The 26,239-nt window shown below is 34.2% G+C and overlaps 1 long non-coding RNA gene across 1 annotated transcript; it reads right to left on the bottom strand.

Annotated features, from left to right (window-relative positions):
* Positions 1-337: 337 nt before the first annotated feature.
* On the bottom strand, positions 338-26,239 carry LOC131383521 (uncharacterized). Its single transcript, XR_009213633.1, has 3 exons — positions 26,136-26,239; positions 515-628; positions 338-418 (listed from the first exon to the last, which is right to left on the bottom strand). It is a non-coding gene; the product is annotated as an uncharacterized LOC131383521 (long non-coding RNA).

Here is a 26,239-nt window from a genome sequence, read left to right as displayed (position 1 = left end):
ATTTTTTAATTTCTGATATTCTTCCATCTTTCATTCCAACAAATAATTATTAAGATCTTAATTTCTTATATGTGAGTAAATATGTCCATTTCAATATGCTGGTCTTGATTAGATCATCTGAAACTGCTGAGTATTAATATCTGCAACATTTTAATCAGTGGAGATGTATTTTTGTCAAAGTCCAAGCTATTTTATTGCATTTTCACTCACTCGAGTACTAGAGGCTCAGCTTCTGTCTACCATCGTGTACTTGTTTGCAAACTCACTAGATATCAGACTACTTAAAAATATTTAGCAAATAATTTAATATCATATATACCTTATTTTTCCTTCTAGTACGTGGTATAGCTAAACACATTTAGAGAGCTTGCCTGATGTCAGATTTCCAAAAAGCAGGAAGCTTGGCAAAGAGCAATGGCTACAATATAAGCAGGGGAAGAAATGAGTGTGTTTCGCCTCAGGGTCATAGGTAGCTATACAACTAAAATTAGGTAAGTAAAGAAATTATCAGTACCAATTCATCTCTTTTAATTGTGGAACTCTGATCTGGATTCAGGCTTGCCCTTATTATATGCTTGCATGATCTTTACAACATGGTAGATACTCTTAAAGTTTCAGTTGTCAAATTCTACACAAGAAGTAGAAAAGGAGGAAAACAATTGTACAAGGTATTTCCAAATTACATGGGCATTCTTGTGAACTGACTCAAAATTGAAACTTACATACATATATAGCTTTTCCTTTAAAAACAAATCTGCCAAAGTAAGAGGTATCTGGTGACTTTATTTAACTCTAGTTTAGATTTAATTTTAGGTAGTGATCTTCATAAATGTTTATTTATAAAAAATATAATTATGTGTAGCACCTCTATTATGGTGTAAGAATGAAAGGATGAACTGAGGAAGTAGACACTAGGATAGCTGAATGAGAAAGAGAAGCTAATTACCCACTGCTGTACCTCATGGCATGCCATGAGCCCTGAGTGCCCCTTGAATAGAAAGAATCTCTTTTTGTTATAGGGGAAAAATGACTCATGGTAGGATATAGCCTCTCTATTCTTACTATACAAAGGAGACGATGCAATTTGGAATGCAGGGGAAGGGTGCTATCACCATAGAAGCACACGCAACTGTATACTCCTGAGAATAATGACATTCTTCATCCATTCCTTCCCTTTCTGTGTTATTGACTAGAATAGTGTCATCTTTGGCTTTTTGTGTGTTCTTGTATTATGTTGTGTACAATAATAGAAAGAGACATTTAATTACTCCATTTCTAATCTTAATAGAAAAATATTTTATACAGTGATTTCTCCTTTCTTCTACCAGGTAACATGTATCAGAAAATAGGCAAAAGAAGGAAATCACTGATTTACAAACAGATTGTGTTCCAAGTGTCTATATGGTAATTGTTTAAAATGCAACAAATGTTGTCAGAGGAACTTTCTGGAAAATAGTGATAAGGTCTAACTTGCATCATGAAAAACATGATAGAAGGAAATGAAAGAAAGAAAGAAAAATAGGAAAATGAGTAGACACTACGATCACTCACTGAAAGGGAAAGAGGACCTAATAAGAGAAAGAAAGCTTTGTAACTCAACGTTCCTCAACTATGTATTGGTAGCATTTCTCATTCAGAGAAAAAAGGGAAGAAAAGGATTCGATGGGAAGAAAGAAAATTAATTATGAGCCTTCTTTGTGCCAGACAGTTTAGTCAAAGTATAATGTCAACAATGTGCTATGAGGAATATTGATAACTTGTCCAGGGTCACTTTAAACATGTGAATAGATAAGCTGTCATATACCCAGCTCTGCGTGCTTCTAAAATTTTCACCTACTGGATTTTTTTTTTTTTTAGAATGGCCCAAAATTGCATGCAACCATATTTCCCTTACAGAATCTTAGCACCAGTTCAAGGAAGAAAAGATATGAAAAGTAGACAAGCATCTCCACCTAAGCTCAGAAACACACTTTTTATAAAAAACTCCAGAAGAGACCTTCTTAAAACCAAAATATTATTATTAGAACTCAGTCCCGTGTCTGGGGATCTGGAGAGTAGAATATTGGCAAGAGGGCAGGCAAGAAGCAGAGAGAAGCCCTGTTTTTCCCTAAGGGTAGACCCCAGGTGCCTGGTTAGTTACAAAATTGAAGTTTTATAGCTATGTTTTGTGTGTGTGTGTGCCATTAAAATCTTTAAAAAATAAATTATTTAGTTTAGTTTACTTACAATTTACTTAGTTAAAATGTCACTGCATTAATCAGAGTAAAGAAACTTTTTTCCTTTGGATAACCTTTTTATCAACAGATAACAACTATTTAAAATTCAACATGGAGGAGGAATCTGGGTTCTGTCTGTCTTCCTAATTCAGAATTGCATTTCCACCAAAAAAGTGACAATTCTTTTTTAAAAGATCTATTTGATATTTATTCAACTTCTCCAGGTATGGTTTGGCATCATAAGCATCTTAATGACCAGTAGAATAAAAAGTTCCCTAAAAATTAAAATATGATACCCTTGTTTCCAAATATTTTAATTGTCATAAATTTGTTTTAAAATAAGATTAAATGCATATTTGACATGCTAAACCTTCTTTAATTTCAATACCACAAAATACATATAACATACAGATGTGGAAAAGTCCAGTTAGTATATAATACTCTGCATACCATTAACAGCTTTTTATGTGAAATGCACATGTACATACTGACTTAGAAATCCCTGCTTTTTAACCCAATGTAGCTCTGAAATGTTAATGTATTGCAACAAATAAAAAATCACAGTATATAATTGAAGTTTTGGTTGAAAATGTCAGATTTCCAATATTTTGAATGATGTACAAAATAAAGGCATTCTATCATCACTACCAGCACCTTTCTGCATAATCATCAGGCTTTTAATTACCTCCCCTTCAAATCCTGCCCCAAATATCAAGCCATTATTTACTAAATAATTTTAATTTCAAATGAAAGGATTTTCAGTAAAGCTATAAGCATTTCCATCCCCTATATACAAATTTCATTTTTTTTTTTTTTTTGGAGACTGAGTTTCATTCTTGTTGCCCAGGCGGTCTCGGCTCACTGCAACCTCTGCCTCCTGGGTTCAAGTGACTCTACTGCGTCAGCCTCCCAAGTAACTGGGATTACAGGTGCCCGCGACCACACCTGGCTAATTTTTTTATATTTTTAGTAAATACAGGGTTTCACCATGTTAGCCAGGCTGGTCTCAAACTCCTGGCCTCAACTGATCCTCCTGTCTCGGCCTTCCAAATTTCTTAAAACCATTCACAGTGAAGGCTAGATGGATGTTCTCATAACGGTGCTGTAGTGACCCCACAACTGGCCCTCAAGGTGATGCCTTCTCCGACACTGTCAATTGGGCCAATCCTTAAAATATATTTTAAACAGGACAAAAAGCTGAGTGGGTTTCTGGCCCCCATCTCTGTCACTACTTCTTCCAGCTGTGTAGTTGTGATTGATTAGGTATCCAGCGAACACAAATTTGGCTCCCTCTTTGCATTTTTTTCATGAATGTTCATTAAAAGGCAGAGGTAGTTGATTAAGTCACCAGGCAGGTAATATCCTCTTCCAAGCGCAGTTGCACAGCCAGCGTGTGTGGTTGATCAGTGACACCTAGGATGCTATTCTTATCCTTTGGCTCATGGGAGAATGAAAGGAATATATAACTCACTTTCGTGAATTGGCAGATACTAAAATAAAAAATAAAATAAAAAAATAAAGTCAGTGTCTTCCCTGCGGAAGAAGATAGACAGCTCACCACTCCTGTAACGTGCTGAGTAGTTTTTGCTGTGTTTGCTGTGGCACAAGTTCTGGGAAATAAAGATAACTATTTGTTTTAAAGAACATGATAGAGTTGTGTATGTATTTTTACAGTTATTTTTTAAAAGATATAAATGTATTTTAGAGAAAACTCAACAGCAAACCACTGTAAGAAGGAAGACTTGCCCTTCCTTTTTCATACCATAAGCACGTTACCTGTGTGTGTATTTGTTTGCATGCATACAAATTATTATTTAAAATAAAAATTCTCAGCTACCTTATTGTGAGCAAAATTCTTCATTATTTTTTATTAGAGGAGAATCTAAATATCTCACTGATCCAAATGCAACAATATTTTATATGCCACGATTTTGAGGTGGTTCTAATAAATTATAGAGGATTTGATTAGATGTTTATTGCATATACTACAATTCAAACTATTAACATGATACATGCATGTAACTGCTCATATTACTGGTCTTTCTTATTGTGGACATATATATATATATGTTTTGCCTTAATTGCATATTTTCATAATTTTTGTAAATTTTCAATTAAAAATTGTATAATTAATTTTATTCCAACTGGTTATTTACAAAGAATGATTTTGTTGTTTTAAAAAAGGGAAAATGATAAAGGGTCCAAACAAGAACAGGTGGAGAAAGAAATGATTAACGTTTGAGTGAGAACATTTTTCAGAAGTCTCGTAATTTTTTAGCATAAATTAACTCGCCTTTACAATATATATTCAAGCAGGTATGAAAATAAAGAATATACATTATTTAAATAACTTTAATTATTTAATTGCCCATTTGCATTTTAATATGAATTTTGATTTCACCACCTGAGACTTTCCAGAAGGCCAGGATTTAAATATTAAAGCAATTAAGGGCTGAGAAAATTGTGGAATTTTTCTCGATCTATTCAATAATTGTGTTTGCTGCCATCCACTGAACCCACCTTTGTCAGGCTAGAATGAAGTCACTTTCCATCACAACAATAAGTGCCCTAGATTTAAAAATGTGGTCCTGTCTTAGTTTGTTTAGTTTGTTTTGTGCTGTGATAACAGAATACCTGAGACTAGGTAATTTATATTGAAAAGAGATTTATTTCTCATACTTCTGGAGACTAAGAAATCCAGTCGGGGGCTCATATTGAGCCAGGGTCTTCTTGCTGTGTCATCTATAGCACAAGGCAGAAGGACAACAGAGCATGCCAGAGACAGAGAGGCCAAACTCATCTTCTTATCAGGAACCTATTCCCATAACAGCATTCATTCATTCACGAGGGCAGGACTACCATGTCCTAGTCCTCTGTTAGAGATCCCACCTCCCACACTGTTGCACTGGGGACTGTGTTTCCAACACATGAACTTTGGGGGACACATCCAAACCATAGCAGACCCCAAATTTGAATACAGGATAATAATAAACAGTTTCTGTGATAGTTCTCACACTGAGGGAAACAAAAACAAACAAACAAAAACAATTAGGACTGATTCACTGCTGTTTTTCCCTTTCTTATAGTGGAGAGAAATTCAGAAGCTAAAGAAGTTGTTAGTAAATTAATTCTTAAAATGCTTAAAATGGTCTTTAATACACTTACATTGTAACCTTTGATTTGTCTAACACTATGCTCATTATCTACATTAATTTTTTTTTTTTTTTTTTTTAGACAGTGTCTCACTTTGTCCCCCAGGCTGGAGTGTGATAGTACAATCACAGCTCACTGCAGACCTCCTGGGCTCAGATGATCCTCTTGCCTCAACCTCCTGAGTATCTGGAAACACAGATGCATGTATATGGAAGCACAGAAAAAAAAATTGTATTTTTCTGTTGATAAGAGATTTTGTCATGCTGCCCAGGCTGGTCTTGACCTCCTGGGCTCAAGGGATCCTCCCACCTCAGTTTCTCAAAAGTGCTGGGATTTCAAGCTTGAGCCACCATGCTCTGCTGTCTACATTAATTCTCCTGCCAAATGTATATTTATTTAAAATAATTGCATATGTATATATGGTGTGTGAGTGAGTGATTATGTTTGTGTGTTGTGTATAAACTGGGACTAGGTTACAATCTTGAAGTGCTCCAATAAAATAATTTTGGCTGATGTTTTCTACTTTTGTCAATTCAATCTTTGCAGTTTTCTATCTCTTGTAATAAATGACTGCCTCTTAGTATAAATTTCATAACAGAATCCTGAAGGAATCTTAAATTCAGAAAAAGCTTTAAAAAGTATTATAGAATTTGTACAGTTGGACCTTTAATAAATTTGTCAAAGAATTGTTTGCTTTCTCCTTGAATATAAAGCAATTATATAGATGACACATTTTGGGGACTCATTTTAACTCACTGTGAAAGCCACTGCTTTGGTGTGAATGTTTGTCCCCCAAATTTGTATGCTGAAACCTAATTCCCAATACAATGGTTCTAAGAGGTAGACCTTTGGAAGGTGAGTAAATCTTGAGGGAGGTGTCCTCATCAATGGGATTAGTGTTTTTGTAAAAGAGGATCCAGAAAATTGCCTTGCTCCTTCCACCATGTGAGGACACAGCTAGAGGCACCTATTATGAACGAGACACTGAATCTCCTGACACCTTAGTCTGGGACTTCTTGCTTCCAAAAACTAGTTTGAAACCAAAAACTAGGACAAAAAAAAAGTGATTGTTTTAGAGTTAAATATGTCAGCACATATTTCCCCACTAATTTTCCCAGGTGTTAGCCATCAATGTGATTAATTACACTAAACTTTTATAACATGGCTATCACATTCCAGAAAGTGTACTCAGTAGTAAGCACTCAAAGGCGAGTAAGTCATAACACTCTTCCTAAAGAAGCCTAAAGTGTAATAGAGACACATATTAAAAATAAATAAATAAATAAAGTCATTTTAGGGCAGGATTTCTCAATCTCAGCACTACTGAAATTTGGGACCAAATAATGCTTTGTTGTAGGGTCTGCCCTGTGCACTGTAGGATGTTTAGTTGCATCCCCGGCATCTATCCATTGCATCCTAATATCTACACACATCCCCTCTAAATGATCAGAAGCAAAGATTTCTTCAAACTTTAGCAAATGTCCCTTGGTGGCAAATCACCCCCAGGTGAGAACCTTTGCTCTAGTGTAATAAATGCAAAAACAAAAGTGTTAAGAAATAAAAATTTAACTAGATTATGAAAGGATTAATTCTGGTGTGCATGAGGAGTGCAGGAAAGGAGGGGTCAGAGTCCCATTCACACGCCACTTTTTCTGAACAGCCTCCTGAACTATAACTAGGATAGCGCACAAGTCAGCCAGGAGGAGGTGAGACCATTACAGGGAAGGAGACAACTTGTGTAAAACATGAAGACCTGAAGGATCACGGGGATTCTTGATTCATCATTTCACACTGAATGGGAGAGGTTCAGAAAAGAAACCAGTATGTCACGTAGGTGCTAGATCATAGTGGACACTGAAGCCTTTCTAAGAAAATGGCAAACAAAATCCTGTTTGTGATGCGGAAATAGTGACCATTTTCACAGGCAAGTAATTTGATCAGATTTCAGGTTGAGAAATGCAAATTGGTTGCAGCGTGAAGAAAAAAAAACTAAAGGGAGACAGTTATATACAAGTTAAAGACTTGACTGCATGTAGGCAAAAATACAGAGAAGAAGGAAGAGGAGTATCTGTCATTGAGTATAACTGGGAAAATACATTAAACTGAATTTTTGGTTCATAATGAACATAATTATATTTATATTTTTTAAAGTAATTGCCTATTATGTATATTTAATGTGTGAGCATGTGTGTGTGTATGTTTATAAACTGGTTCTAGGTTCCAGTCTTTTTTTTTTTTTAATTTGTGGGTATCAATCTTGCAACACTCTAATAAAATAATGACTTTGGCTGATGTTTTCCATTTTTTGTCAATTCAATCTTTACAGTTTTTCATCGCTTACAATAAATGACTACTTCTTAGTATAAGTTTTATAAGAAGAAACATTAAATTGAAAATGGCCTAAAGATATTTGGACTGAGCCATCTAGCAAACATTTTGTTTCAGTGCTTGGGCCCGTATCACCATTGGATGCCTTTACATTTTTAACACATTGACACCCAACAGTCAACACCTGTCTCTTTCTAGAAGCCTTCCCTCAGGTTGTGATATCCTGCCTGCTGGCACTCATGGGTGGGGACATTGCCTGGGAACTTACATTTGTTTCTGAGGCGGCACTCAAAAGGGACAGGAGGAGAAATGCTCCAGATCTTCTGCTCCTGAGCAGGGCAACTCCGATGTGGCCTGTGCTAGCCCTGGAGCTTCCCTGCAGGATTGAGCCAAAATTACTCCTTATCATATTTTGCTTGATACTTCACCCTTTCTTAGCCTCCATCCCTTCCTAATACTTGCTTTCTCTAGACACACGACTAGTGTTTCCAGAAGTCAGTTGTTAATATGTCAACACGGATCCTTGTTTCGAGACCTGCTTTTGGCAAACTCAACCCTTCAGTTTGTTTGTTTCAGTTACCAGTGGAATACTGGAGGTGACTAATCATCATCAGGATATCTGGAGATGAATACAAAACAATAATCTCGTTGAAGTTTTAGGTTATGTGGATCTTAAGGAAATAATCTTCTTTTTTTTTTTTTTTTTTTTTTTTTTTTGAGACGGAGTCTCGCTCTGTCGCCCAATCTCGGCTCACTGCAAGCTCCGCCTCCCGGGTTCACGCCGTTCTCCTGCCTCAGCCTCTCCGACTAGCTGGGACTACAGGCGCCCGCCACCACGCCCGGCTAATTTTTTTTGTATTTTTAGTAGAGACGGGGTTTCACCGTGGTCTCGATCTCCTGACCTCGTGATCTGCCCGCCTCGGCCTCCCAAAGTGCTGGGATTACAAGCGTGAGCCACCGCGCCCGGCTTTTTAACTGTTCTTATATCGTATCCTGTGTAACACTATTCATTCATGTTTGCTCAAGTCTCTCAACGTTTAGATTCAATATCTTTCAAATAAAAGAAATATGAACACAGATTTGTTAATGTATAAGTTGACCCTTATATGAAAACAGGTGGGTAGCAAAATTAGCATCCTGTCCTATTTCCAGTATACTTTTCTTCATTATGACCTCTTTCGCATTTGTCATTTGAGCTGGAGTTTTCTCATTAACGCTGACATTTACTCATTCATTTGCTTGTTCTCTTTGCATTCATTGCTAATCGATGTTGTTATCTATAAAGTGCCGGGCTCTGTGTTAGTCAATAGGAAACAATCATGCATTAAAGAGTTCCTCTTCTATACACAAAGTGACACTAATGTGTAATATCTTGGAGGCATATGCTCGTATCAATTAATAAAAGATAAATAATTTGCTATATTCTGTCATGGAATATTAAGACATTACACATCATAGTCATTTTAAAAAGTAAAAGCATAACTAAAGATAAATTAGACAATCTTGCCTTACACATACAAAGAAATTCAGGAAAACTAAATGCTAAAAGGAAGAAATTGGTCAGTTAAAATCAGAGTGGTTTTGCATAACTTGGCTGCAGGACAGACACTGAGTCTCTCTTATGCTTTAGCCAAAGCATGATGGGAATGTGCAGTTAGGGGCTACCTGAGATTTTTCCTGATAATACTTCAAGAGTCTTAATAAGAACTATGATCCCCACTATGCTGTGTGCTCATCCTAGCTGAATCTTCAGTGCTGCCCAGAACTGTAATTTTTATGATAAACCTCATATTAAGTGTTCATTTAATTGACTAACTGCATTTAATTAATCAAAATACTGTTCATAGGCAATGAAATATATTATCCCCACATTACACATGAAGTAATATTCAAATAGCCTCAGGAGGCTAGCACACAATAAATTCTTAGTAATATCTTCTATCTACAGCACTGTTTTTCTAAAAGTTATCTTTGCCTGAGCAAAGGACTAAGGAAATAATGGATGTGCTTTTCCCTATTTAAGACCTTGTGTGAGGGTGGTGGGTGGGTATTTACATCCTCTGTGTATGAAAATGACCTAAGAACTAGGAGTCAAAAGTATAGGTTTAGGGGTAGCTCAGATATTCCCTGCCATATCTGTCCTTTGTATAGTTTTTTTAAATGTATTTAACTTCTAATATATTTCATTTTATTATATGAGTTAGGAGAAACAGTGCTGTAGCTTAGAATAGAGCTTCATAGTGTTTAAGGTGTTTCCATTATGGCATGAGCATATTAGAGACAGTTCTGTCTACCTTGCAAGGATGCATCAAGGTCAAAAAGTACTTAGAACACAAAAAGTTCCTTTGTGTGTGTGTGTGTGTGTGTGTGTATTTAAAGTAATCATAATACTAATATGCATGACTTGTCAGATTCATGGGGAATTCCTCAATGACATAAAATTGATTTCTAATTAATGAAAACCAGAAAGAAAGTAGAATTGATTAATAAAAACTGAGTAGGACAGTGATGAAAAGAGCATTTTTAGTAGCTCTTATCAAATATCTTGGTGTCTATGGACTTTCTGTTTTCTACAAGTTGTTGCTATAGTCTAGCTGCAGATAACTACCAAACATTGATTTCCAAACTTCTGTTTCAGCTGAATAAATATCAATAAATTGCCAAAGGTAAAAAAAAAAAATTATTTGTTCCTGATGTTGTAACATCCTACATTTCTTGCTATCTTAAAGTACTCTAACCAGAAAGGAATGTCACCGGAGATAAACACTGTGAACAGATATATTTGGTGGTTGTTTTGTAAATGAATTTCTTTCTTAATTCTTTCTTTTGAAATGGTTTGACCTCATATTTATATTTTGAAACTTCATGGGTTTTTAATTTTATAGCTATGTAGTAGGATAATACAGAGTGGAGGATGGCATTTATGAATTTTACTTTTTTATCGTATGGTGGCAACCTTTCCAAACATTCTCAAACAAAAGTAATCCATGATTCAAAGACTAGCTCAGAAACATAATATAGGTTGATAGAATTAGAGCATGCACTCAAATAATACAAGTTTGCATAAAGAGGATAGAACTTCTAGGAAGGAAGAAAACAACTCTCTTTCAATAAACAATACATATAATTCTTGTTTTGACAGCTGGCTTAAAAATCCCTCACAGTAGAAGAAATTTCTCCATTAACACTGACACAGTTTTCATTGATTAGTTGTAGGGGAGATTAAATAATTTTTCTCTTGGAACATCACATACTAAAAAATTATTCCCCAAAAAGACATATAGCAATGACAATATTCACTATATTATATAATATTTTCCTATGTTACTATTTTTATTCTAATTTTGTATTCAAATTTGTGTTTAAAAAAAGATTCCACCATTCTTAAAATATAAATTATGAAAACTTTCTACATTCATGATATTTTATATCCTTAACAAAGTAATCTACCTGCTAGTTGCAAAGGGATGGAATATATACTATATACAATATAATATATAGACCCATAACAGAGTAAGTGGCTCAGAAGACCCACATTAATTTTATTGTAAATAAACTTCAGAGCTAGTTTACAAAAGTGGACACTGGGAAACAATAAAATATATCAGTGTTCAACTCAATAGTATCTCAGTCTATATAATGTCCCAGTCTCTACCACTTCTCTAAGTGTTGATGTATTATCAAGATATCATTAAGACAAATACTAATTTACTTTATAAAATATCAATATCCTATTAATTTCAATTAACTCAAAATGACAAAAAAGTAATGGCTTCAGAAATTTAGCAAGACAGTTAAATTAGTCTACTTATCAAATAAGAAAGTTCTCAAACATCTTTCATATAAAATTCCACAGGCTGCTTCTGAAGGGTTTATCATACCTTGATATATGTTCAAAGTTTCAAATATTCCTTCATAGCCTTCTATTGGAACAGATTTCCCCACTTCCTTGGCCTGAAATTTACATTACAACAATAATTCTTCTGGCTAGCCTCTAAAAACACCACCATTTTCTCCAAAAGACAAAAATTAAGATAAAAATGTTCAACATATTAGGTAGAAATGGCTATTTTAAAAATTTTCTCATCAGTTTTCAACACTGCTCTTTCAGCAGTGGACAGGTATTCCAGAGACAGAATCAACAAAAAAAATCAGACTTAATCCTGCAGTCTAGACCAAACGAATCTAATAAATATTTATAGGACATTTCACCCAATGACTGCAAAATACACATTCTTTTCCTCAGCACATGGATCATTCTCAACAGCAGACCATATGTTAGGTCACAAAACAAGGCTTAAAACATTCAAAATATTGAAATAATATCAAGCATCTTCTCTGACCACAATAGATAAAACTAGAAATCAATAAAAATACGAATCTTGGAAATTATATGAACACATGGAAATTAAATAATATGCTCCTGAATGACCAGTTGGTCAATAAAAATATTGAAAAGGAAATTGAAAAATTTCTTGAAACAAACTATAATGGAAATAAAACACACCAAACTTGAGGGATACAGCAAAAGCAGTACTAAGAGGGAAGTTCATAGCTGTAACTACCAACCTTGAAAAAGAGGAAAAACTTCAAATAGACATTCTAACAATGCATCTTAAAGAACTAGTAAAGAAAGAACGAAACCCCAAATTAGTAGAAGAAAAGAAATAATAAAGATCAGAGCAGAAATAAATGAAATTGAAATTTTTTTAAAAATACAAAAGATCAATGAAACAAAAAGTTGGTTATTTGAAGTTAAAAAAAAAAAAGCAAACATTTAGCCTGATTAAGAAAAAAAAAGAGGGAAAAACACCCTCCCCTGCCCCACCCTCGCTCTCACGGACTAACCTTATCAGCCTCCGAAAGCCATCCTTCCACTCTCTATCCCCATGAGTTCAAACGTTTTGATGTTTAGATCTTGGGAATAGGTGAGAACATATGTTTGTCTCTCTGTGCCTGGCTTATTTCACTTAACATAATGACACCCAGGTTCATGCATGTTGTTGCACATGAGAAGATTTCATTTTTTTTTCCATGGCTGATAGTACTCTATCGTGTATACATATGACATTTTTTAATTCACTGCAGGCTTGAATCCCTGGTCTCAAGTGATTCTCCTGCCTCAGCCTCACCAGTAGCTACAACTACAGGCCCACAGCACAAGACCCAACTAAATTTTTTGTGTGTGTGTAGAGATGGGGCCTCATCACGTGGCCTATGCTGGTTCAAACACCTGGCCTCAAGCAATCCTCCCACCTCAGCCTCCCAAAGTGCTGGGATTACAGGAATGAGCCACCAACACCTAGCCATCAATTGATTTTTGACAAAGATGCCAAAAATACATCATAGGAAAAGGACAGTCTCTTCAATATATGGCATTGGCAAACTGGATATACACATACAGAAGAATAGAATTAGGTCCTTAGTTTACACCCTATACAAAAACAAGCTCAAATATTATTGGGAATTGTATATGTGTCATTTCTTTCATGCTGCTTTCAAGATACCCTTTCCGTGACTTTTTAGAATTTGAGTATGGTGTGTCTAGGCATTAATCTCTTTGAGATCATCATACTTGGAGTTCTTTGAATTTCTTAAATGTTTATATTAAAGTTTTCATCACACTTGGGAAATTTTTGGCTATTTGTTCTTCTAATACTCTTTCTGCCCCTTTTTCTGTCCACTCTTTTTCTGGGGTTTCAGTTATGCATATGCTGATACCCTTGATGGTATCTCACAAGCCCCTGAGGCTCTACCCATTTTTCTTAATTATTTTTTCTTTCCACTTCTGAGACTAAATAGTATCAAATAACCTAACTTCAGGCCGGGTGCGGTGGCTCACGCCTGTAATCCCAGCACTTTGGGAGGCCGAGGCGGGTGGATCACGAGGTCAGGAGATCGAGACCACGGTGAAACCCCGTCTCTACTAAAAATACAAAAAATTAGGTGAGCGCGGTGGCAGGCGCCTGTAGTCCCAGCTACTCGGGAGGCTGAGGCAGGAGAACGGCGTGAACCCGGGAGGTGGAGGTTGCAGTGAGCCGAGATTGCAACACTGCACTCCAGCCTGGGCGACAGCGAGACTCCGTCTCAAAAAATAAAATAAAATAAAAAATAAATAACCTAACTTCAGATTTGCTAATTTTTTTATACCTCAAATTCGCTGTTGTGTTCCTCTTGTAAAATTTTCATTTCAGTTATTTTACTTTCTAATGTCTGTGGTTCTTTTTATATATATACATATATATATGTATATATATAATGACATCCAGGTTCATACATGTTGCACATGACAGGATCATGTGAAATAACATATGTGTGTATATATATATATATATAACCACAGGAACTTATATATATGTGTGTGTATATATACATATATACATACATATAGTATACTATATATATAAAGAACCACAGAAATGAAATAAAATGAAAATATACTTTCTATAGCTTTATTGGTAATCTTTATATATACATATATATATATATATACACACACACATACACACACACTTCCTATATCTTTATTGATAATCTTTATCTGGTAAGACAATACGGTCTTACTTTGCTTTAACTATTTAGATACAGTTTCCTATAGTTCTTTGAAAATATTTATAATAGCTGATTTGAAGTCTCTGGCCAATACCTGAGCTCTCTCAGGGACAATTTTTCTTGACATTTTTCGTAGGTTCATAGGTGTTACACTGTTCCATTGGTGGGCAAGTCTATGGAAACCTACTCCTGAAGGTCCAAGGAAGTGGAGAGGCTGGAAAAAGAAGATGTCATATCCATTTGCTCACAAAGAAACTAATAAGGAATTCCAACTAGAAGCTGCATCTGTGTCTTTGGCGGCTGCAAGACAAGACATTGATCCCCTCACCCATTACCCTCCAGTCCCAGGGCTTATATAACCATAGGAAAGGGAATACATGATTCAGAAGAATCGTGTAGGACAATTGAAGAGCGATTATATCTAGGTTGCTTGGGCTGAAGGATTTATGGTAAGTATGGACTTTTACACAAGGAACAATAGATAAACTGGAAATCACAAGCCTTCCCGCAACTGTAGTTAATCAGAAGTCAACATGGTGGATTAGTGTCTCAGAGGGAGTTGCTTCAGTCTCCACACATACTTTCTATTTCTGTGTATGCTTAATGATATATTAGTGAAAATTTGATTTTTAAATTAAGTATTGAAAATGGATAATATAATGTCCAACTCCAAAAATTATATTTCCTCTCCTTTCAGGGCTTTAAATCAAGGACTTAAAATGGATAATATAATGTTCAACTCTGAAAACTATATTTCCTCTCCTTTCAGGGCTAATTGTTATTGTTTATTTGCTGTTGTTGCTGCTATTTATTCATTCAGTGACTTGTCTGGACTAATGGGTGAAATCTGTATTTTCTATAGTATTAGCCAAGTGGTATCTTTTTTTAGTTAGGTTAGTGCTCAATTAATTATTGGTCAGTGATTTCATTAAATGCCTTGAATCACTGTTCTTTTACTCTTTGCCAAGAAGGTCTGGGTGAAGGTTGAAATAATTTTCAATATTTAGCAGTTGACAACATTTCATGTTCTTGCCTTAGCCTTCCCTTAATGGTTAAAATAGGTCCCAAGTGTTAGCTAAGGATGACAGATGGGACCCACTCATCTCTCCTGGACATTCAACCAGCCCTACATGCATACTTCATTTTCTAGATCCCAAGTAATATGTGAATATATAAGTGTTTTTCAAAAGTCCTAATATACATCTTGCTCCCAATATCTTCCTTTTCTAAGACTGGCCAAGCGCTTTACCCCAACTGGCATCCTGCCCTCAGGCAGCCATAAAGTTGGATTACTGTTACTGATTGTTTTTGAAAAATGCCCTGAAGATAGGACTTCCCAAGCAGAGTGAGCTCTAAGCTGGTCAATAACAGTTGTAATTGGTTTTTTTCAGGGAACTGCAAGACAGTCAAAAAGTGATAAGGCTCTAGTTATTGGATTTTTTTGAGAAGCTTGAAACTGGGTCTGCCCCTCAATGGCTGCTAAGTTGGTACATTTGCAGCTCATATTTTTCCAGCCTGCTGGTTTTCAACGTTTCTGTGGATCTAGAGAGAGGGTGATATGAAGTAGGAGGATGTGACTTGGTAAAAATCCACACAAACCTTCCGTACTGAGGTTCAACAGTTTTCCTTAAACTTCTTTCAAATACTTGCAAGTTTCTGGTTAATTTCTAGGGCTCCAAAAATATTAATTTCGACAATTTTACCATTTTTAGTGGGGAACAGATTTATGGAGGTTCTCACTCTGTAATCTCAGAGGTACCACCCTAGCCACTGATTTTAAACCATATCAAAGAGGCCAATAATTTTTCCAGGATGCTTATTTCAATATTAAGCAATTTAAAATTACTTCTCATTGTCCTCCTTTCTAGTTGTGGTTTCAGCCTTTGAACCACAAGACATTTTATACGTACATTGACTTTCTAAACTAAAACCTCGTTTGCCAGCACTCTGTTTCATATGAAGCATGTTTTCATATTAAGAGGAAAGACCATGTTTCTTATCAAAAGTCATTTAACTTCCTCTGGGGTGTGGGGAGGTATGCCAATTATCCTTTTACCTCCCTAAAATTAAACTAAATAATGTTATTGTATTAGAGTATAAAAATGTGTAGGAAAGACGGGGTACTTGATAGCACTAAATATTGTAATATGCATTTATATTCAATCATGTAAAGTAAAAGTACAAGTGTTGTAACTGAAGAGTGAGATCTTATTTTTCTCTCCATACCAAGGCATTTTTTTCCAATTTATAAATTAAATACTTTATAGAAAATATATCACTAAGACATTCGATGGATTATTTAAAAGTATAATGACACATAATTATTCAGGAAACTAACTATATGTTTGAAATTGCTTTGAAAATTGTTGCTTTCTGCCTGCTTATGACAACAAATTGGTTGTTTTTGGAAACTGACCATCAGTACAAAGACCAGTTAAGAAAGTAAATATTTTGTTATAAGGACAATTGAGTCCTGAGGCCGCTCAAATTATTTTCATGCCTTACTTTGATTTCCACGCTTGAACATTGGAGATCTTTTATGTTTTTTTTTTTCTTCATGTGCTTATTTATACTTAGTAATCTGTGAGCAATAAATATATACATATTAAATCTTGTCAGTGTAGGAGTTCTATACCACTGTGTAGGAGTAAACATGATTTTGTTTCTAAAAGTCTTTTGACCCCTGTTAAAACAAACAAAACGAACATAACCATCAAAAAAACCTTTTAAAAACACCACAAAGAACATAAATAAAAACAAAGCAAACAAACAAACCAAAACAAGAAAGCCCTGAAATTGTACTTCTTGGAGGAAATTGGAAAATACCCCAAGATATGTTAGGGGAGAATCAAAACAATACTACATAATGTCATATAATAAATATTTATTTTGACATAAGACACATCAAATTTCATATATTTTTAATGATGTGTCCTCATATAATTTCTAGTCATTCATAATTACAATAATTTCTCTAAATTCATAGGATTTATCAGTCTGGTCTTCTGCAGCCATGCCCATAAAAAATACGACATAAGCGCTCTCAAATTGAATCTGAATTTGCTTAGCATTCAGTGGCCTTAATGGAAAGGTTTATTACTGCTGTTTACACTGCCTAATAACTTGAATTTTATTAGGCTCTGTTGGTCTTAGATTCTCTTAGATACTTTTCTTGTGTGGGTGTTGTATCTGACCTTAAAAACACGGCTTATCTTCAGTTGTCTACACCTACATCTAAGTTTCAATTTTGACGGTTCTTAAATGCAATGATTCTCAAATGGTGTTCCAAAGATCCCTAAACTTTCATTAAAATACGTTATAAACTATCACATAACGGGTGACTGATAACAGTATAGACCTCTGCGTCAATCAGAACATTTACTTTTAATCTTATATCCTGTCTCAAGTTTCATTTGAAAATAAACAGAAGGAAAAAAGGAAAAAGCAAAGAAAAAAAGGGAAAGAAATAGTTGAAAAATTCCATGTAAAAGCGGAATTCTGAATAAAATACAAAACTCTCACACACACGCAATACTAATTTATTTGTCTCAATGATACCTTGCTATCCTTATCTAAGGCTCTGAAATAAGCATTTTTCCTATTTCTTTTAGATCTACAGATGAATATATTGTTCTCAGAGAAAAGACACTAGGAACATAACAGCAGAAAACAATAATCCCCTTTGTTACGGTTTTTGCCTATTGTCACATTTCAGATTTTCCTCTAAGACCAAGAACAAAAGCATGGAAAATGTTAATAGTTTTAGGTGCTTCCAACTTACATTCACACCAAAAGTCCTTAATGAGTAATTGGCACTACATATACTTTTTAGAATCATTTTATGATGGCCTAGTGCAATTTAATTATGTACAACAAATTTGTTCAGCAAGGACAATAAGGAAATATTGTAATGCTTTTTATTGCAATGTCAACTCATTTTTGTACACTCTGTCTACAGTTCTTTCATCAGAGCTGGCTTGGCAATTCATCATATAAAGTACTATAGAATAAAATCTTACCAGAGTCAGTACACAGTCTTTTATACTCATCCAAAATCGCTTCTCCATTTGCCTATCTAAACTGTTTTGCTCTCTGTTTCTATTTACTTGGAAGTTTTCCAATGTTTTGACATTGTAGTTTGGCTTTTTGAATTGTCTTCTTCCCTTCCTGCTTGTTTTGGTGACTTATTCATATCCTCTTCTCTGCATCACAAAATTCTGCCATCCTACTATTCAGTTAATAATCTTCTCAGATATTTTGATTTTTATATGATGTTCTAGTCCAATGAAGAAGACTCAATTAGTCTCTGTACTATGAAATTCTATGAATTAAAATATTCTTATTTGTGTCCCAACTGAGAAAATGAATGATGGAGGAGGCAGGTGCCATAAACAATTACAAATCTGAAGGACAGCACTTTCTGATCGATTACTAGTGCCTGGACCCATGTACTGTGTAGTAATTAAGTAATTAATGACTTAGTTTCAAGTTCTGTAAGAGCCGTGGTTACTATTCCTGGTACAAGTAACACTCACTAGGTTTTCGTTGGTCTTGACGGTTTTTCTATTGCAAGAAGCATACACACCATCAATTTGTATCATAGGAACCATAATTCAAGGATAACTTCAGGGTGATTACAGGGGAAATATAGTGATGAGTTTTTCTTTTCTGACAACTAGAAAAAGACATTATTTTTTAGGGGTAGATTCCTTGACTTCCTATAGAATACATCTGACAGTTTTGTCAATTAAGTTTGAATCAAATTTGGAAATTGTTCATTCTGTCAAAAGTGAGAGGCAGTGGCAAGATATGCATTTTTGTTCTCATTTCCAGTGAAACAAGTTTATTAGAATAAAGTTTAAAAGTAAGCTTGTCTTAGGAAAGGAGAAGAAGAAAGAAGAAGAAAGAAGAAGAAAAAAGAAGAAGAAGAAGAAGAAGAAGAGCAGAAGGAGGAGGAGAGGAGGAGGAGGAGGAGAGGAGGAGGAGGAGGAGAAGAAGAAGGATGGGGAGGGGGAGGGGGAGGGGGAGAGGGAGAAGAAGGAGAAATTTCCAGTGACAAACTCCTTGAGATTTCCAGGGCCCTTTTGTTGTCCAGGATTCCTTCAATTCACACACTTTTCTGATAGGTTAATAGTAAGTGTTCCTGTTTGAATTTCCTGCCTTTGAGACACAACAATCCTACTCCATTCACACTCCTACTTTCCAAAACAAAACAGTGTGGAAAATGACTGGGAAAAGAACTTTACCGACTCTTTGAACATATTGACTCTTTGAACATGAAATTAAATTCCAATAATTTCCCATTGAAACGACATGTAAAAAGTAGTTATTGAAACCATCCACCCACCCTAGAGGAGCCCATTTTAGAAAAAGAAATATAAGAAACTTTGTATTGTAACACCATTGATTTGAAATAAGTAATATTCCACTTAGAACCCATTTAATTTGTTAACCTAACTCACACTACAGAAGTATTTATGAGGCTGGAACTTCTCTTTTTGATTAAAACATAGGACATAAAAGACCCCTGATCTCTGGGTGATTACAGGAAACAACTAGATATAATTAGAATAGCAAGGAATGCAAGTAAAGCATAATAAATTGAATTTCAGTGGAATAAATCCTTTGTGGTTGGGTACAAAATCAGAGCATCATCAATATCTGAGGCAAATCCTAGTGCGATGGGGGTGTGCAGAGTTAATAATAAGTTCATCAAGACTCTAACAATACTGTGGATTGGCTGGAAGAATTAGGGTCTGGAAGATACTTAATTACAAAAAAAAAAAAAAACAAAAAACTAGACAGGTGTGGTGCTCACACCTGTAATCCCAGTGCTTTGGGAGGCCAAGGCAGGTGGATCACGAGGTCAGGAGTTCAAGTCCAGCCTGGCCAAGCTGGTGAAATCCCATCTCTACTAAAAATACAAAAAATTTAGCCGGGAGTGGTGGTGGGCACCTGTAACCTCAGCTACTCAGGAAGCTGAGGCAGAGAATTGCTTGAACCCGGGAGGCAGAGGCTGCAGTGAGCCGAGATCGCACCATTGCGCTCCAGCCTAGATGACAGAGCAAAACTCCGTCTCAAAAAAAAAAAAAAAAAAAACTTGCTTAACCTAAAAATTCCTCAGCCATTGCTCTCTGCCAACCTCACATTTTCATGAGAAAGTCAGAGTGAAGAAGGTTGGTAAACAGAAATCTCTAGTCACTTGCATTATTACGAAATTCAGTTACATACTTAATTTCCAAATGGATAAATAAAATGTAATATATCCATGAAATGGATTATTATTAAGCCATAAAGAATGAAGTACATATTACAACAGATAAACCGTGAAAACACATGCTATGTGAAAAAACCATTCATTAAAGGCCACATACTCTATGAAAACTTTTTAATATGAAATTTCCAAAAAAGTAAAATCTATAGATAATCTATGAAGACAGATAGTAGATTAGTGCTTGCTAAGGGTTTGGGGTGGGTGTACGAGGCACAACGGAATAACACATAAAGTACATCGGTTACTTTTTGAGGGGATCAAAATCTCAAATTTCCAGTGGTGATGATGCACATAACTGTGAGTATACTGAAAAGACTCAGTTATACATTTGGAATGTGCATTTTATCTCAATAAAACTATTTAAATCATTATAGATATCCCTAAAAGAGACTGTTCAGGATATACTAATAAATTTCAAAATATGTAGAAAGCAGAAAATTTTGACCTAAAATCAAGAAAATAAAATAGGTCTATAGATGGTTATTCACTGATTATGTAGATAATAAAATTTGTAAAAATGTAACTTAAAATAATTATTATAAATATAAAATGTAGACAAAATGGTTACTACAATGGCTAAAGAGATAATATATTTCAGAAGAAATTTGAAAACAAAACAACAAAGTAAAATTATAGAACTGAAATACAAAAATGCCAAATTTAAAAATTAAATAAATTGGTCAAAGGAAAAATGAATACTGTACAAAAAATTAATAAATCTGAAGACAGGTTAATAGTAAAATATGAACTATAAAAATGAAAAGACTGAAAAAAAGCATAATATTATGGATGGTGAGACAGTATTAAGTCATCTCCCATATGGGTGATTGAAGTTCCAAAAGATCAGGTGAAAAAAAAATGGGAAAATGATACAGATGTGATGATGAAAATGGTTGAATTATTCTGAATTGCATTTTTAAATGAAATCATGAATCTAAGAAACCATGAAACCCCAAAATATGGAGGAAAATTCTCTAAAATAGAGAAAGAATACACAACAAAATTGTCATCTTAAAGTTATATATCTAGCCAAATATCCTTTAAAACTGAAGACAAAAAAAATCATATAAATGAATGTCAAGAGAATTTATTGTTTATAGAGATATACTACCAAAATATTAAATAAAGTTATTAAGGATAAAGAGAAATGATACCAAAAGGATAATTAATTATATGTTAAACATCATAGATTAATAGGAATGTTAAATGTGTTAGTATATGCAAAAGACTATGTCTTATAATTTCTTTAAGTTATAGTCCTATAAAGCAAAATAATATTTAGTAAGACAAAAATTTTATAAATTAATGTTTGAAAATAATAATACAAAAACTTGAGGGAGTATAAAAAAATTTTACTATTGTAGATTTTTTACCCTAGAAGTGAAGTGTACTGTAACTTTTTCCTAATATATAATGTAATCCATAAATAATTTTTTGAATACTTTAAAAATTTTATATAGAGATGTGGTCTCACAGTATTGCTCAGGCTGGTCTCAAACTCCTGAACTCAAGCAGTCCTCTTGCCTTGGCCTCCAAAATTGCTAGGGTTACAGGAATAAGCCATAGTGCCCAGCCATCCATAAGTAATTTGTTGAATGTAAAATTAAAAAACAAAACAAAACAAAATAGCTAAAAGTCCAATAACGCGGAAATACGTTAATAATTAAAATAACAAATAATTGATTAACCAACATAAATTTCCAAAGACACAAAAATATAACGCATTAAGTCTAGATAAACCCTACCTTTGATTTTAAAGCAGAAATTGTCAAAGTAGAGAAAAGAAAGAATACTATGTTGTTTGATATAGGCACAATTTTTAAATAAGTTTAAAATTTGAAACACAATTCTACATTTTTTTAAATAGGCACAATTTAAAAATAAAGGCAGATAGATAAAAGTGCCGTAGAAATATATTGCATGTAAATGAAAGTCATAATAAAGCATCCCTAATATCATGCAAAGTAGATTTCAAGATGGGGAGTATTAACCAACAACAACAACAAAGGATCTGAGGGACTAGGACATTACTATACACCACTGTAGGCTTTATAAACACTGTACACTTACACTACATGAAATTTATTTCAAAAGTTTTCTTTCTTCAATAATAAATTAACCTATGTTACTACAACCTTTTTACTTTATAAACTTTTTATTTTTTTAAACTTTTGACTCATAATAACATATAGCTAAAAACTTCTGAGATGCAGTTCAAACCATACAGCAATATTTATACCTTTAAAAATTATATTTAAAAAGAAGAAATATGTAAAATGAATAATCTAAATTTTCACTTTTAAGAATAAAGAAAAATGTTGAGTATATTAATCCCAATGTATGTAGAAGAAAGTACATAAGAGCAATAGCACAATTAAGAAAAATGATCAACCTACAGGTAAACCAGTCCAAGAAAAGAAGAGAGAAAAAACAAATTACAAATATCATAAATGAAATCACCAAAGAACTTCTATAAGAGCTTAATAAAGAGTAGCAACTTCATGCTAGTGACTCAGACAACCTGGCTGACAAGGCACTTGTTTAGCAAAAACATAACTCACAAAATGGGTCAAGAAGAAACTGAAAATCAAAATAATGAACTGTATATTTAGAAAAGTAACTTGTAACTTGAAACATTCTCACAAGTAAAACCCAATGCCCAGATGCCTTAAATGATAAATTGCAGTGCACATTTATGAAAAGGAAAAATATATACTCTTTCTGGAAAAAAAGAAAGAAAAATATTTCTTAATTCATTTTTGTTGCCAAAATAAACATTATTTGAGATTATTACAATTTTTTATTTGAGCAATTATTTTTAAAAATTGCAAGGGCATTACAAGATTTAAAAAATTACAGCCAATAATTCCTGAACTAAGAAGGCAAACACATCTCTACACAAATCAAGACCAAGTGAATCTTACCACAACAATGCAAAACACCTGTCTACATAAATCACTATATAGAATATACTGTAATCACAAACATATCTGATTACAAACAGAAGAGGCCTTTAACAAAACCAATACCTATTTATGATTAAAAAAAACTCTCAATAACTTAGGAATGGAACCAATTAACCTCAATTTGATAAAAAAAACCATAAAGAAACCTAAAACGAATCATAATAAGTGGTTAAAGTTTAGTACATATTCCATTAGATCAGGATAGGAAAAGGGTAGCTTAGTTTACCACTTCTATTTACTATTAGCTTCATGATTCTATCCCATAAAATAAATTGGAAATAAGACATAAAAGGCACAAAAGTAGAACTGATATTGCCATTATTCATGGAAAACTTAATTTTGTATGCAGAGAAACCTAAGGAAAGAACAAAACTCTACTATAAGTGATAAGTGATTCAGCAAGGTATGGGACACGAAATCGATATAGTAACTTTTTTTTTTTTTATTTACTAGCAACAGAAATAAAGAAAATTAAATTCAAAACAATGCCTTTTGGACTAATGCCAAAATTGTAATCTTAGAAATACAATTATCAGTGACATACAAGGCCATTTTCTTGAAAATACAAATATTGTAAAATGTAACTTTAAATGATCTAAATCAGGATTTGGCAAACTATGGCCTGCACAGCAATCTGACCTATTGCCTGTTTAAGTGTGGTGCACAAGCAAAGCACATTTTTTTTTTTAATTTTAAGGAGATGTCTATACATCTCCATCTAATGGTCTATCTGTCCATGACAGAAAAAAAAAATATGTGACACACAATACTTAAATATTTTATTTCTGATTTTTAGAGAAAAAGCCTGTCATTCCCTGGTTTAAACAGAGATATATACAATACTTATGGGTTGTATGACTACATTCTTAAACTATTATTTGTCTTTAATTTGATCTCTGTATTACTGCAATCTGTATCAGATTCCCAGATTTTTTGTTTGCTTTTGTAAAGACTAGCCATTTTGTCCTTAGACATATATGGAGATGTAAAAGATCTATTATATCCAAAATAAATATCTAGAAAAAGAACAAATGTGGAGAAAATTTTTAGGGCATTAAAATATTCTAATTTTGTATTTTTTATTTTTGTAGTTGGTTAAATAAGTGTATTCACTTGTCAAAGCTCATCAAACTATATAGGTAAGGTCTATGCTTTGTAGTTTGTAAACATTGCCTCTGTTTATGACAGAAAAAGAAAGAGTAAAAGAAACAGAGAAGTCACATAAGAATGTCGAAGACTGTGCAATCCCAATACCATCTTCTAGGGCTGAGAAGAATAGTGTGTGTCTCCGTGGAAAGAGGTCTTGAAATCAGATTCTATCCATCCTTCCACTATGTTCTTCTTGTTCAAAGTGTTGTTAGCTATTCTAGATCCTTTGCATTTCTGTATGACTTTTAGAATCAGCTTATCTATTGCTATAGTAAAGTCTGCAGGGATTTTCACTATGATCAACTGGATGTAGAGATCCAGCTGGAGAGAAGAGGCATCTTAAAAATATTGAGTGACCCATGAAGAGAGTGTATCTCCTCACTTATTTAGATATTCTTTATCTAACACTATTTCTGTAATGTTTTGCAGCTTTAAGTGCATAGGTATTACACATTTTAAAAATTTATCCTCATATATTATGATGTTTAGATATTTAGATATCTTAGATATTTAAATACTATGTATTTTTCTGACTTTTCTTGTTCTTTATTACTGAGATATAAACATGCATCTATTTTTCTACATTAATTGTGTATTCAGTAATATTGCTAAACTAACTTAATAGTTACAATATTTTATACGTTCTATAGATTTTTACATTTTAATTTATTTTATCTGTGTGCATATGTGTGTCTGTTGAGAGAGATACACTGGAAACCAATGTTTAACAGGCTTTTGACTGTTAAACATTTTCCTGTAATCTTCATGTGTCTTTCAGTCCAGTGATTCTCACCAAAACCACAGAGCTTCTACTCCAGCCTTGGTCCTTTACACTGACAAAAATTCACCTTAGGGAAAGTCATTTGACAACTGTAACAAATGTAAAATGCCCTTCCTGTGGGATGATTCTACCTCAACACTTTCCTCATATTTCTACATCTAGAATGATATATTTTAGCCAGTTGCAGTATTTCACGCTTGTAATCCCAGCACTTTGGGAAGCTGAAGTGGGTGAATCGCTTAACCCCAGGAGTTTGAGACCAGCCTGGGCAACAGGGTAAAACCTTGTCTCTACGAAAAATACAAATATTATCTGGGCATGGTGGCATGCACCTGTAGTCCCAGCTACTCGGGAGGCTGAAGTGGGAGGATCCCTTGAGCCTGGGAAGCCAAGGTTGCAGTGAGCCACGATCACGCCACTGCACTCCAGCCTGGGTGACAGACTGAAAACCCATCTCAAAGGAAAAAAAAAAAAGATATATTTGAAGAAATGTAAGTATGAGATCAGAGGCTTCTGAGAATTCAAAGATAATAAAGATTATTTTAATGTTCTTTTTTGCATTTCAACAGGTGGCTAATTTGATAAGCTGTCAACTTCAACTTTGATGTACTCTGAAATATAATTGCATGCTTGAGTTCTGTCTTAGTCTATTAGTGCTACTATAACAAAATACTTCCCACAGGGTAATTTATAGACAATAGAAATTTGTTTCTCACAGTTTTGAAGGTTGGAAAGTCCCATGCTAAAGCACTAGCGGATTCAGCATCTCGTGAGGGCTGTGTCTTGCTTCAAAGACTGTGCCTTCTCATTGCATCTTCAC

This window comes from Hylobates moloch, unplaced genomic scaffold (genome assembly GCF_009828535.3).
Source record: "Hylobates moloch isolate HMO894 unplaced genomic scaffold, HMol_V3 SCAFFOLD_5, whole genome shotgun sequence".
Lineage (NCBI taxonomy): Eukaryota > Metazoa > Chordata > Mammalia > Primates > Hylobatidae > Hylobates > Hylobates moloch.
Note: the sequence above shows the minus strand (reverse complement) of the source record. Positions and strands in the feature narration are given on the sequence as shown.